Source organism: Brassica oleracea, chromosome C4, assembly GCF_000695525.1.
Source record: "Brassica oleracea var. oleracea cultivar TO1000 chromosome C4, BOL, whole genome shotgun sequence".
Classification (NCBI taxonomy): domain Eukaryota; kingdom Viridiplantae; phylum Streptophyta; class Magnoliopsida; order Brassicales; family Brassicaceae; genus Brassica; species Brassica oleracea.
The window spans coordinates 42,719,581-42,734,650 of record NC_027751.1 but is presented as its reverse complement, the minus strand read 5'-3'; positions in this window follow the sequence as shown (position 1 = coordinate 42,734,650).

Sequence of the window (15,070 nt, the reverse complement as noted above, 5' to 3'; positions counted from 1 at the left end):
AGATGATTGGCGGCAGATCAATCCGTTCGGGTCAAATGTCGGTTTGATCGACTCTGAAGCCACTATCGCTCTCCGTACTCCCTACGTTGACCGAAATCCCCACTCCGAAGATCGCATGAAGGAGCTTGCTCAGACCGTCGGATCTTCCACTCAGCGTACTGATCAAGACGTCGATCCTACGAAGCAGACGTCGGCCGGTGCGGTCATTCCGAAGGACGGAGTCGTGCCTACCACCGTCCTGACTGATTCTCCCGTGAAGGCATCTAAAAACGCGAGCTCGTCCTCATCTTCCTCTGAAGATCCCGAGAAGGAAGACGGTGTTCCTGCGGGTCGTCCAAAAGAGGTGCCTATGGCGAACGCGGATCCGCCAGCCCCAACATTTGGTCGTGTCTTGGGTCCCGGAGAGGGAGATGGCGGCGGCAGCAAGGATCCTCCTGTTGTCGATCAGTGAAACTCGTTGTCTGTTGTAACTTTTCTCTTCTTTTTATCTCTGTCTCGGCTCGTTGAAGCCCTTGAACTCTTGTTTTGTCTTGTATTATTAGCCCGGATGGGTTTTGTTGTTCGGTACTCGGGAGGTTTCCCTTTCCTTTAAAACTTTGAATTGTCGTTTTTTTAAGTGTTTGCATCTTAAGTGCATCACGAATGATCGTAAATGACTTAGTTGATTTTGAAATAATCCGTTGCCAGTTGATTTAATCCTACCAATCTTGTTGACGACTAGTCGGATGAATAAAGACAACGAATTTTAATAAATTTCCGAGGAAAAGGTATTCGGACGCTACACAGTAATCGAGAGAAATTTGGTCGGCCAGCTCGTTGTTCTTCGATTTGCGATGAGGTCTGAAAATTCCGATCGGGAGTCGGTCAATGAGGAATGCATCGGTGACGCGGGACTCTATTTTTCCTTTCGTTCGATATCTGATCAGGATTCGTCCGATTGATCAGGACGAGTGCCCGTGCGCCGCTTATGAGTTAAGGGGCTGGCATCGTTTGTTCTGTTTTTTTTATACGTCATTTGCTCAAGGGAGAAACGAGATGAGTAAAAAGGATTTTTTTTTGTTTTTGTTAGGGCTGGACCCCGTAGAGGGGATGCCTACGTACCTCCGAGGAGGATCAAGCCTTTCGTAGTTCGTTTTGGCCCGAGTAAAAGCGACTTGGTAGTCATTTACTCGGACAAATAGAAGTGACCATAGGGTGCATCTACTCGGTGTTGTTTTTTTTTTTTTTTTTTTTTATATACGACTAAAAAGTGACGTAGATCATTTACTCGTTTTATAAGCTTACTCATTTTATGAGTAGAAGCAACGAAGATGCATAGAGTTCCAAGCTCGTGGGACTGCCTCTCCGCGGGAAGTTTCGAATCGGTACACACCTGGTTTTACGACTCGAGTGATCTTGTATGGTCCTTCCCAATTCACGCCGAGCTTTCCGGCGTTGAGCTCTTTTGTGTTCTCGAAGACCTTTCGCATGACTAGATCACCGAGCTCGAGAGGACGCGAGCGGACCTTCTTGTTGTAATAACTCTCAATTTGGTTCTGGTAATTCTGGATCCGAAGAAGAGCTTGGTCGCGTTTCTCCTCGAGTTCATCGAGGGCATCGAGCAGCATTCCTTGGTTAAGCTCAACATATTGAGGCATCTTTGACCGGCGGAGACTTGTTACGTTGACCTCAGCCGGAGCCATTGCTTCCATCCCGTATGCGAGGGAGAAGGGAGTGGATTTAGTCGCTCCTCGGGGGGTCGTCCGATGCGACCAGAGGACACCGTCGAGTTCGTTGGCCCAGTGTTCTTTTTTGAGATCGAGACGCTTCTTGATCCTGTCGATGATGATCTTGTTCGAGGACTCTGCTTGTCCGTTTCCCTGATGGTACCTTGGTGTCGAGGGGCTTAGTCGGATGTCCCACTTGTTGCAGAAATCTTTGAAATTTCCAGAAATAAACTGGGACCCATTGTCGGTCACAATCTCGTATGGTAGGCCGTGACGACAGATAACGTTTTCCCAAACAAAGCCGCGAACTTCCTTCTCGGTAATTTGCGCGAAGGCTTTGGCTTCAATCCACTTGGTGAAGTAGTCGGTTAATACTAACACGAAGCGGCGTTGACGGGAGTTTGGCATTGGTCCGATGATATACATCCCCCATCGCATGAATAGATAAGGGGCTGCAGAGGTTCGCAGTATCTCGGTTGGGCTGTGGATGCTCGGAGCGTGTCGTTGGCATTTGTCGCATCGTCGAGCATACGCTTCACAGTCCGTATTCATTGTTGGCCAGAAGAATCCCAAGTTTTGGATTTTTAGAGCCAGTGCTCGGCCTCCGAAGTGGTTGCCACCTGCTCCCTCATGAGTCTCGGCCATCAAAACCTGTATGAATAAAACATGCTAACGTATGTCCCCATTCAAACTATATTTTAAGCACATTAATTTTTTTCTTAAATAATTGTTTTTATTTTATGTGTTTTTGCTAAACTTTTTATTTTATCTTATTTATGAATTCTGATTAATAGATTATGCAAACAGTCAAAGCTTAAGCGGCGAAGGCGACAAGAATGGCGATCTGGCGGTTTTGATGATTACCCGGGGTTCTCCGGTGGTTTTTCGGGATCTTTCGGTTTGGGGGGTGAGTTTTCATTGAGGGGTGTTGGTGATCTGGATAATTTGGTCTGTCCCCCGATTAATGGAAGGATCATGGAGGTCTCAGGGAAAGAGGTGAAGATGGAAGGTCAATATATGATTGAATCTTCTCAGCGTCGATCTGATGGGAGAGTTGTGAGGGATTGCAAAGAAAATAGGGTGGCTATAGGTGTCATAAGCACATGTTTTGGAAGCTGTGAGATTGGGATTTTCCAAATCAATTCTCGTGATCTGATTTGTGGATCGCGAAGTCAGGGGGAAAGAAAGGTGAACTAGGGAGACCAGTTTTAAGGGTTACGGTCCCACGGTTTGATAACTCGGAGCTCATTGCGAGTTTTTCCAAAACACTCATTGGCCGGTGCATGAACCCGCAGAAGCAGGACATGAAGATCCTCCTGTTCACGCTCCCAAGGATTTGGAATGTTGAAGGAAGGGTGGTTGGTACTGACCTGGGGATGGGGCGTTTCCAGTTCGCTTTTGAAATGGAGGAGGACATTGTGGAGGTACTGAAGATGGAGCCTTTCCACTTTAACTATTGGATGATTTCATTGGTCAGATGGAGGCCGGTGCTAGAGCCGAACTATCCCTCGAAGATTACCTTTTGGGTGCGTGTCATGGATCTCCCTCTACAGTTTCGGGCAGCTGAGACTTTCCAGAGTGTGGGAGAAGCAATAGGAACGGTTCAGGGACCGGTGGACCTCATTGCTGGGAGGGTTCGAGTGGAGGTTGATGGCTTTAAGCCGTTGGTGTTCTCCGTAACGGTGGAGTTTGAAGAAGGTGTAGAGATTACGATGGGGCTTAGATATGAGAAGCTGTTTGGTTTCTGCAAAGAGTGTTTCTGTCTGACACATGAGCAGGCGCGTTGCCCGGAGTTAATCAAAGAGGGCGAGGCTACAGTGAAGGAAGGGGTTTCTGGAAAGACTGGATCAGGTGCAACAAGCTTTAAAGCGGTAGTTGCAAATGAATCAAGACAGAATGGTGACCGGAGAGAGGGTCAGTATGGTCGGGCTCAAGGGTTTCAAGGGGCGTATGGGACTGATAAGGGGAAGGGGATTGCTAGGGAGAAGCAAGGATATCAAAAGCAAGATGGTGCTTATCATCCTTATAAGGAGAAGTTCACACGGGGATATGGAGAGGTTTCTTCTTTCAACAGAAGGTTTAATGGATATGGAAATAAGAGGACGGCTTTCCAGGCGAGGGATTTTCAACATCAACAGAGACAAGAGACGGGAGAGCAGCGCTCTTTGAACCCTACTAAGCTAATGATTGACGCTTTTAAAAGTGCTCCTGGTGGGGTTCAGGGGAGTGGAATAGAAGGGACTGGGGCGTCATCAAAAGCGCGAAAGTCTCTGCTATTTGAAGAAGCAGTCCCTGAGGTCAAGAGTGATGAGACGGGGCAAGAGAGTGGGGTGATGAGTACGGCGCTTTCTGTGCAGGAGCAAGGTGAACCTGATGCTGAGGCTAAAGAGGTAGAGGAGCAGTCTTCGCACTCTGAGGCTCTAGATGATGCGAATCTGATGCTTGATGGCGTGATCCTGGCGGATTCGGAGCTTCTGGTGGAGGGGGAAGATCTAGAAGATTGGGAACAAGGTGAGATTATGGACTTCGCTGAGGAGGAGGGTATCGATGCGGATGATATAGGCTTGGGGGAAGCAGAAACTGAACAGAAACTGGTTGAGCAGAAGAGGAGTGATCAGGTGCAGAGTGACGCTGTCGATGAGGGGAATGTTCAGATGCAAGACTCTGAGAAGGAGGTGGCCCTATACGATGAGAAGGTTGCAAAGAAGAAGGAGATGAAGCAGGAGGCGGGGATGACAGGGGGAGCCAAGAAGCGTGTGGTAAAGGCGGGTGCGAAGCAGGGCGACAAGGCTAAGAAGGGACCCCCGAAGCCTTAGAACTCATCTGAGTAAGGGACCTGCAGTTTCTTTATTTTATTTGAATAATGTTGGATTCAATTATGAAATCCCTTAGAATCGAGTCTTGTCCTAGTGGTTTTATTTCTATGTCTTTCAGTCTCTATAGTCTTTGGCATGATTATCTCTTTGGTATGACATGGTTGTGTCAAATTGGTGAGGTCTTAATGGCATGCGTGTGGTTTACGGTTTTTAATACATGGCTTTCTCTGTGGTATCAACATGGTTGTGATATGGTTTTGATTTCCCTGATTTTGGCCATATGTTATGTTATTTTTTCGGAAGATTTGTCCAAGCGAGAATAAGGTATCATTTTATATTGGTGTGGTTTGCGTTGAGTTGGATTATGAAGTATCTTAAGCTGCGTTGCATGATAATTTGGAGAGTATATATGCACGTAAGGTTTGTGATAAACTGCGGTCTGGTTCTGTTGTCTTATTACCGGGTATTGGTTTCTTGGTTGTGGAGTTATTTGGAACAGGAATTTTGGACATTGTGGTCTGTTGGGTTGATGATACAGTGGACTTTTACGGATTGTGGGTGTAGCTCATGTTCGGTTGACCAGTTACATGGGCGAGATGGCTTGTTTTGGAGACAATATATAATTTGGTGTCTCATGGGTGTTAGAGACGGGCACGGCACTTGGGTCTTTGTGATTTATAATATGGAGTTGGAATTGATGAGACAGTATTTTTATGGGCGTATTGGCTTGTTTTGGAGGACATCTATTTTAGTTTCTTCATTGGTGCCAAACGGTTTTCCTATGGCTAAATATCTCAAGAAGTTCAGGGTGCCAAAGTTAATAATTGTGGAATTATGAAAATTATAAGTTAGAATTGTCAAGGATTGGGTAGTCATTGGACTTTCAGTTATCTACGGGAAATTTGGGGAAAACATAAACCAGTTTTTCTTTTTCTATCAGAGACAAAGCAACAATTTGATTTTGTACAATCGGTTCAGTTCCATTTTGGTTACAGTCATCTTCATACAGTTGATCCTCTAGGTAGAAGTGGAGGTCTAGCTCTTTTCTATGATTCATCTTTTAAGGTAACCATTTTGTCATCAAATAATAGAATTATTGATGTGGAGATGGAATATGAAGGGAAACGAATTTTTATATCCTTTGTTTATGGAGAACCAAATCAAAATCTACGAGATCATGTTTGGGAAAAATTAACTCGAATTGGTATAGTTCGTGATGAACCATGGTTTATAATTGGAGATCTAAATGAGATTATAGGGAATCATGAAAAGGAAGGAGGAGTCCTGCGGCACGCTGATACTTTCATATCTTTTAATAATATGTTTGCGAATTGTGGTTTGTTAGATTTCCCGAGTTTAGGTAATACTTTATCTTGGAGTGGGCGGAGGTATAAGCAAGTGGTTAAAGGGCGGTTGGGTCGGGAATAATGAGTGGCATAATCTGTTTCCTTACTCTCATGTAGAATATTTGAGAATGGTAGGTTCGGATCATAGACCTATTGTGGCGTCTATTGAGAATAAAATACTTAAATTTCGTAGACAGTTCAGGTTTGATAAAAGATGGATTGGTGAAGAAGGTCTAATGGAATCCATCAATCGGGGCTGGCATTCGAGTAATAGGCATGGGGATGTAGGAATTGTTGGGAAAATTCACAATTGTAGACATGAGATTTCGGTTTGGAGAAAAGCTAATCCACCGTATGGGAAAGACAAAATAAATAACTTACAAAAGGCTCTTGAGGAAATTCAAAATGATTTTTCCAAAACAAATGATGAGGTCCTAGAAGTATCTCGGAAATTACAGGAAGCATATCGAGATGAGGAACAATATTGGGAGCAGAAGAGTAGAACGAAATGGCATACCTGTGGTGATCGGAATACGAAATTTTATCATGCTCTTACTAAACAGAGAAGGATTCAAAACAGGATCGCTGGCCTGTATAATGAAGAAGGAAGTTGGGTTAATTCTGAGTCCAAGGTGGAAGAAGTTGCAGTAAAATATTTTATGGATTTGTTCCACACGTCATCCCCAGAGGATTTTGATAGCTTCCTAGAGGAAGTCCCTTCTTTGATAACGGATGGTCAAACTAGGAAACTTATGGCTGAGACTACGGAAGAGGAGGTTAAAGCAGCACTATTTATGATGCATCCAGAAAAAGCCCCTGGACCAGACGGAATGACTGCACTTTTCTATCAACAATCATGGTCAATCATCAAAGAGGACGTGGTAAATATGGTTAGTAATTTCCTTACTTCAGGAGTTTTTGAGGATAAATTAAATATGACGAATATTTTTCTTATTCCCAAAAAGGTGAGACCCATTAGGATGACTGAATTGAGACCAATTAGTTTATGTAACGTTGGGTATAAGATTATTTCCAAGGTATTATGTCAGCGGCTAAAAGGTTTGCTACCAAAGCTGATATCGGAAACTCAGTCTGCGTTTGTATCTGGAAGATTTATTTCGGATAATATTCTTATTGCTCAGGAAATGTTTCATGGACTCCGCACAAACAAGGCATGCAAAGATAAGTTTTTAGAAATTAAGACGGATATGAGTAAGGCTTATGACCGTGTAGAGTGGCCTTTTATCAAGCGTTTACTATTAAAGATGGGTTTCTCGAGTGATTGGGTGACTCTAATGATGCATTGCATCTCTTCAGTTAATTATAAGGTTTTATTGAATGGACAGCCGAAAGGGCATATTGTCCCACAGAGAGGGTTAAGGCAAGGCGATCCGTTGTCTCCATATTTATTTATCTTGTGTATTGAAGCCCTCATAGTAAATATCAAGAAAGAGGAGCGTGAGAAACGATTAACGGGACTGAAAATTGCAAGAGGTAGTCCAAATATTTCTCATCTCTTATTTGCGGATGATAGTTTATTTTTCTGTAAGGCTACAAAGGAGGAATGTGGTATAATTTTAAAAATACTCAAAGAGTATGAGGCAGCCTCTGGCCAACAAATTAACTTTCAGAAATCATCGGTTCAATTTGGTCATAAGGTCCCAGATAATATTAGAGCAGATATTCATAATATTCTGGGGATTACTAGTGCAGGAGGGATGAGCAATTATTTAGGAATACCGGAAAGTCTTGGGGGATCTAAAATACAAATTTTTGGTTACCTGAATGACCGAGTTAATAATAAAGTAAATGGCTGGACAGTTAGATTTCTTACTAAAGGGGGAAAGGAAGTTCTGATCAAATCAGTGGCTGCACCGATGCCAACGCATGTAATGTCATGTTTCAGACTTCCAAAAGGAGTTACAAAGAAAATAACAAGTACCCTTTCTCATTTCTCGTGGGGAGGAAGTGGAAATAAAAAAGGAATACACTGGCTTTCCTGGGATAAAGTGTGTACTCCTAAGGAGGAGGGAGGGCTGAACTTTAGAGATCTTCAAGATTTTAATACAGCCCTGTTGGCTAAACAATTCTGGCGGTTACTAGATAAACCAGATTGTTTGTTCTCAAAAGTTTTTAAAGGCCGTTATTTTCGAAATACAGATCCTTTGGACGATCACAGATCATATTCATCTTCTTATGGATGGAGAAGCATCTGCTCAGCTAGATCTCTGGTTAAAAAAAGGCTAATCAAAAGAGTGGGAACAGGACAATCCATCTCCGTATGGACAGATCCGTGGATTCCCGCTTCTCGCCCGAGATTTGCTGAATGCCCTTATACAACCCGATGATGTCAAATTGATTCGAGGTTTAGCAATTAGTAGATCTCGAAAAGCAGATACAGTGGGGTGGAGCTTTACGGAATCTGGAAAATATTCGGTTAAATCAGGTTTTCGAACGGAATCTTTATACCCAGATAGAGTCCAGAGGACTATTTTCTATGGACCTAATATTAAACCGTTATTGTCCTTTTCTTGGAAACTGAAATGTCCACCAAAATTGAGACATTTTGTGTGGCAATTTCTTTCCGGTACACTACTAGTGTCCAAAAATCTTACAACTCGAGGGATTGTTTGTGATACACGATGTAGCACAGGTGGGGCAGATGAGGAGACTACTAACCATGTTCTTTTCGAATGCCCACCTGCACTACAAACTTGGGCACTTTCTAGGATCCCCTCTTCTCCAGAGATTTTTCCATCGGCGTCTGTTTTCACCAATATGGATTATTTATTTTGGAAATTACCAAAAGAGGAAGATTTACACTATTTTCCATGGTTACTATGGTATATTTGGAAGGCTAGAAATGACAAGATATATTCCAATAAGGATGCTAATCCACAAGAGATTTTAAGGTTGGCAGAGGTGGAAAGTAGGATGTGGACAAAGGCTCAGCTAACCGTTAAGGCTCCTACAGAGAATTTCTATACTGGGAATGCACATCATTCGGAGTCTCTAGCCGTGGAAGATTCTAGAGTTTGTTATATTGATGGCGCTTGGAAAGAGGGTGATAAGTTCACAGGACAAGGGTGGTTTTGTAGAAAGAGTGGATCAACAGAGGTCATGATGGGGGCGATGAATCTTCGTAGAAGTTTATCACCTCTCCATGCTGAATGTGAAGCACTAATCTGGGCAATGGAATGCATGAAGACCCTCCAATATTCTGATGTAGTTTTTGCGACGGATTGTTCTCAACTGGTGAAGATGGTGTCGACACCTGAAGAATGGCCTGCCTTTTCTACACACATGGAAGAATTCACCGAAGTAAGATGTTCTTCCCCTATTTTCGGATCAGACATATTCTTAGAGCACACAATACATTGGCGGATAAGCTTGCACGTGCTGCGAGGAGTTCTCCTTCATCTTTACTTTACGTCGATTCAACTCCACCGGTTTGGCTTGCTAGATCGGCTGGAGATTCCAGTTAGTATTTGAATGTTGTTGTCAAAAAAAAAAAAAAGAAGATTATGCAAACTAGAATTTAAAATTAAATTATTTATTTCTTTTTTTGGGTCAACAAATTATTTATTTCTTATAAAATAAAATTGAAATTGGTTTGGTTACAATAATATAAAACTGAATATGGTTTGGTATAGTTTTGAACTTGTGCTTATGCAACTAACGTTGGTTTCCGTTAGTTTTTCATTGTAATTTACCAGAACCGTTTTATTTTGTATTTTAAATGATGGTGTAAGAAATATTCTGTTTTATTTATATTTAAAATGAATATGTAAGAAATATTATAAAAAAAAAAACACTTCTTCCGTTTCAGAAAAAAATACGTTTTAGAAAAAGAATTTTTTATAATTTATTTTTTACATTTTTAATGATAAATTACAAACTCCAAAAAGATAATTCTGTTTATTGAAATTCTATTAATTAAAAGTTATGGAAAATAATTTATTATAAAAAATAATGCATTAATAATTTATTTTTCAGAACCTAAACCCTAGAGGTAGAGAAGTTTAGATGTTTTTTTTTTTGAACTTAGAGAAGTTTAGATGTGAAAACACTTTTAAAAGTGTGTTGCTCTTCATGCGGTAACGACTTCTTATCTGAGTTCTCTTCAGCAACGGCCAAAATAGGGGTGGGCGTTCGGGTACCCATTCGGGTTCGGTTCGGGTCTATTCGGGTTTCGGGTTTTCTGGTTCAAAGATTTCAACCCCATTCGGGTATTTCTAAATTTCGGTTCGGGTTCGGTTCGGATCTTTGCGGGTTCGGTTCGGGTTCGGATAACCCATTTAAATTATTTAAACATTTTTAAAATTCATTATATACTTTAAATTTCTCAAAATCTATAAACAAAACAATATATTACTTATAAATTTGAATAGCATATGTCAAAGTACCTAAATTAACATATAAATTGGTTTGGTTTGAATATTTGGATTGAGAATCAATAAGTATTGTTGGTGTTTTGAGTATACTTTAGCTATTTTAGACATGTTACTTTTGACTATTTGTATATATTTATAAGTATTTTGGATAAGTTAAAAGTATCTTATATATTTTGATGTTCTTAATATATATTAAATCAAAAAATAATTAATATATATAGGTATATAAATCAATTTCGGATATAATCGGGTACCCGAAATACTTCGGTTCGGATCGGGTTCGGTTTCGGTTCTCTAAATACCAAAATTTTGAACCCATTCGGACATTTAATTAATTTCGGTTCGGATTTGATACTACTTTTTCGGATCGGGTTCGGTTCGGTTTTTCGGATCCGGGTTTTTTGCCCAGCCCTAGGTCAAATTTTGAAAACGAATGAAGATTGTGAACGATTCAAGTGGGGGAAAAAAAATATTTTCTATAGATTTTTAAAAATCTACTCCCTCTGTTTCTTAATATTACATATTCTATAAAAAAAATTGTTTTAAAAAGATCTATTTTTTGCATTTTCAAGACATGTTTTATTAACTAATTGTAAATTTCAAAAACTTTAATTGCATTTACTGAATTGTTATTGGTTTAAAATTATGAAATAAAGATAAACACAAAAAATATGTAAATTTAATGTGTTTTATTAAAATATGTGAAAAATCTAGAATATCTATTCTATTAAAATAGCAGTGTGACCCATTGATAAAAGTATGGTCCAACTATTATTTTTTTTATCTTTATCATTATTTAGAATATTATTTATTATGCTTTATGCCATTAGACCTATATTTAAATTACCAATTGAAAAGGCCTAAAAAGATGTAAAACAAAAAATATACTCACCCTTTTTAAGGGCGGATCAGAATCTAGTGAAAAATCTAGAATATGTAACATTAAAAACGGGAGATATAATAATAGATGAGTTGCTGCTCTCTTCTAAAGCCGTACACGTCAACACAATTCTGTTAAGTGGGACCTACAACTATTCAATTCTTCTTTACAATTAAATAAAAATGTATAGTTAATTTATCGTAATCCCTAATTTTCTATTTCTTATATTTCCTATGTATATCTGAAACGGTGTACTATCTGTGAGAGCATCTTTATCCTACAACTCCATAATGGGTCTTTTAATTGTTTTTTATAGTATTAAAGGTAGAAAGTTGATTAAGAGACTTGGTTAAAATACATGAACTTTTTATCTCTCCATTGCAAGTCTCCTATTTTGGGTTCTAAAAAAAAATATTAAACATTTTTAATTAAAATTAAAATTGTTTTATTACATAAAACATAATAAAAGATAACATTTTAAACATAGATTTTTAAATTAAAACATGAAAATAAAGATTATTACAATAAACAAGAATTATTTGAAAGAAGCATAGGAGATCAGTTGTTGTCTTCATCACGTCCAAATTTTTCCCAAATATGTTCAACCAAATCATTTTTCAGCTGTTGATGCATTTGTCTATCACGAATTCTTGTTCGAACACCCATCATATTTGCGATATTTGAAGAGATATCTGTAGAATACGAGAGATCGACATGTGAACTTCCGTGGTCTTCTCCTTGTTAGAACTCTGAAATATCAGATTGAGTGTATCCATCTCATTCGTCTTCTACTATCATATTATGGAGTATGATACAAGCTCTCATAATCTTTCCAATTTTGACTTTATCCCAAAACAGCGCTAGATTTTTAACAATGGCAAAACGAGCTTGCAAAACTCCAAAAGCACGCTCGACATCTTTTCTGACCGCTTCTTGACGTTGAGCCTATAAAACTGCTTTCGGCCCTTGTGGTATAGGAATTGATTGGATAAAAGTTGCCCATTTCGGATAAATACCATCGGTGAGATAGTAAGCCATATGATACTCTCTCCCATTGACATAGAAAGTGACATTCGGAGCTTGGCCTTTTATTATGTCATCAAAAACAGGTGAACGATCAAGAACGTTGATATCATTTAATGTACCCGGTGGTCCAAAAAACGCATGCCATATCCACAGATCGTACGAAGCAACGGCCTCTAAAACGATTGTTGGTCTACCCGAACCACGAGAATATTGCCCTTTCCAAGCGGTGGGACAATTCTTCCACTCCCAATGCATACAATCGATGCTTCCTATCATCCCGGGAAAGCCACGATGCTCTCCAACATCAAGTAGACGTTGAAGATCAGCCGGTGTTGGTCTTCTTAAATACTCCTCGCCGAACAAATATATTGTTCCTTCCACAAAATTCTCCACACATAACCGAGTTGTTGTTTCACCGAGCCGAAGGTATTCGTCGGCGGTATCAGCTGCAGAACCATACGCCAAGACACGAATGGCTGCGGTACACTTTTGAAGTGGAGAGAGACTATTCCTTCCGAGACCATCTTTCTTTTCCCGAAAGTATTGAACTTGGGTGGAGAGTTGATCAACAATGTGCATGAACAATGGCTTGTTCATTCTAAAACGTCGTCGGAAAAAATTAGCTGGATACGTTGGAGTGTCACTGAAATAATCATTCCATAAACGAAGATGCCCTTCTTCACGATTTCTTTCGATATAAGCTCGTTTTTTTCTTTTTTTTCTTCGTTCTTCTTGATCAACATGAATTGCCAAATTCTCAAAGGCTTCATTAAAATGTTGATCGAAAAGGTCATCAAATGCATCGTCAAAAGAATCATCGAAGGTGTTTTGAGAAGAAGAAGCCATATATGGTAATTAAGGAAAGAAAATGGCTTTGGTGTCGTGATCAAAGATAGAAAACGGGTTTATAAAACTTGTGATTAAGGAAAGAAGATGGCTTGTGATTAAAGGTAGAAAATGGGTTTATAAAATGAGAGAAGAATGACGATGGTTTTGGTGTTGTGGCAAAAGAGAGAAGGAAGAGTTTGGTGTTGTTACAATTTGAAAAAGAAGATGCGCTTAAAGAGAGAAGATGCGTTTGTGCTTGTTACAAATTGAAAAATAATGAGTTTGGAGTACATATATAGAGAAGCCGTATACCAAACACATTATACAAAGCCAAGTCCCGTGACACTTACACAACCCCACTTTAAACAAAGCCACTTTAAACAAAGCCACAAAAAGCCAACTCCCGTGACACTACACAACCCCAACTTCACGTGAAGCCAAGTCCCGTGATACACTGATTACACAACTCCGTGATTTTGATGGTAATGAGTACTCCCATTACCCTATTATTACAAGGCGACAGAAGCTCCGTGATTTAGTCTTCTTTCCTGTTTCATGAAACAGATAAACATTAAACATTAAACAAGGCGACAGAAGCTCCGTGATCTAGACTTTAACAAGTACAACATTACACATTAAGATAGATATAGCAGAAGAACAACATTAAACATTAAGCTTAGAACAAGACTTCAACTTAGAACAACAAACACTAAACAAGATAGACCGACCAGAACAACAAGAACTAAACCGAGAACAAGACTTCAACTTAGACTTTAACCAAAGCACAAGAACAACAGGAACAAGACTTCAACTTAGAGTTAGACTTAATCTAACTAGACATCAGCTCATTGACTAGCTTCTTCTTGAGAGCTTCTTCATAGTCAGCTAGGGGATCTTGTTTTGCAATCAGACTGTCTAATAGCCTCATCTTCGAGATCTTTTCCTTGAGAGCCAAGTCTTGCTGCTTGATGGTCCACATATTCTGAAACTGAGACATGTCCTTGGCATCACCCGTCGGTTTCTTTCCACGGGCTTTTGCTGCCTTCACACCCGTGGGACGAGTGGTTCCTTCATCAGCTACACCACTGTCTATTTCATTTGCTTCAGAGCATGCTGAGTGAGAACCGTCCTCAAACTTCCTCCTTTTGGAGCTTCCTTCATTTTTACTCGAAGATAGCTCACACCACTTTTGGTCATTTCTCAGTTCCTTCCAAGCATGCTCTAGTGTGAACTTCTTTTTATGATTGTTGAAAAAGATTTCGTGGGCAAGTTTGAGAACATCATTCTCATTTTGCCCACTACTTTTTTCTCTTGTTGCTGCTTCATATGCTCCACAAAACTTGCAGACCAAGTCATTCATCTTGTGCCACCGTTGCTTGCAGTGTGATGCGTGTCTTCTCTCAGCGGGAGCAATCCTGGGACTAGCCGAGAAGTAGGCAGATATTCTTTTCCATACCGCATCACACCTCTGCTCATTCCCCACCACGGGGTCTTTGCTCGTGTTTAACCACGAGCTGATGAGCACAACATCTTCAGTGGGGGTCCAGGTCCTTCGTGTTTGGCGAGTGGTTGGAGTTTCTACACCGAAGTTAGAATCTTCGGTTCCTTGACTGGCTTCGAAAGGAACTTGCGAATTAGTGAAACACTATCTGAAGCGTTACCGAAGACTACATTTTGTTGGCTATGAAGTAGCTCAACAAAGTTAGAAGCATCAGTGAAGGGATTAAAAGACATTTGAGAAGTCAAAGAAGAGAGAAATAACAGATAGGAATCTGTTGGAGTTGGAAGAGATATGAATGTATACAAGAAAGCGGACAAGGAGAGAGTTTTATAGATTAAAGAGAAGGAGGAACTCATTCAAGACACTGACACCCAACCAACTCGAGAATTCATGTTTAAATACAACTTGTAAAGTAATTAAACTCATGCCTTTAAAACAAAGTTGTAAAGAAGACTTGTGGGTTCGGGTTAAGTTTAAAACAACAAACCACAACCAACCTCGACTTGACATATATCTAACTTCAATTTATTACACTTTCACAACCACTTTCACTTCATTTTCAAACGTTAATCA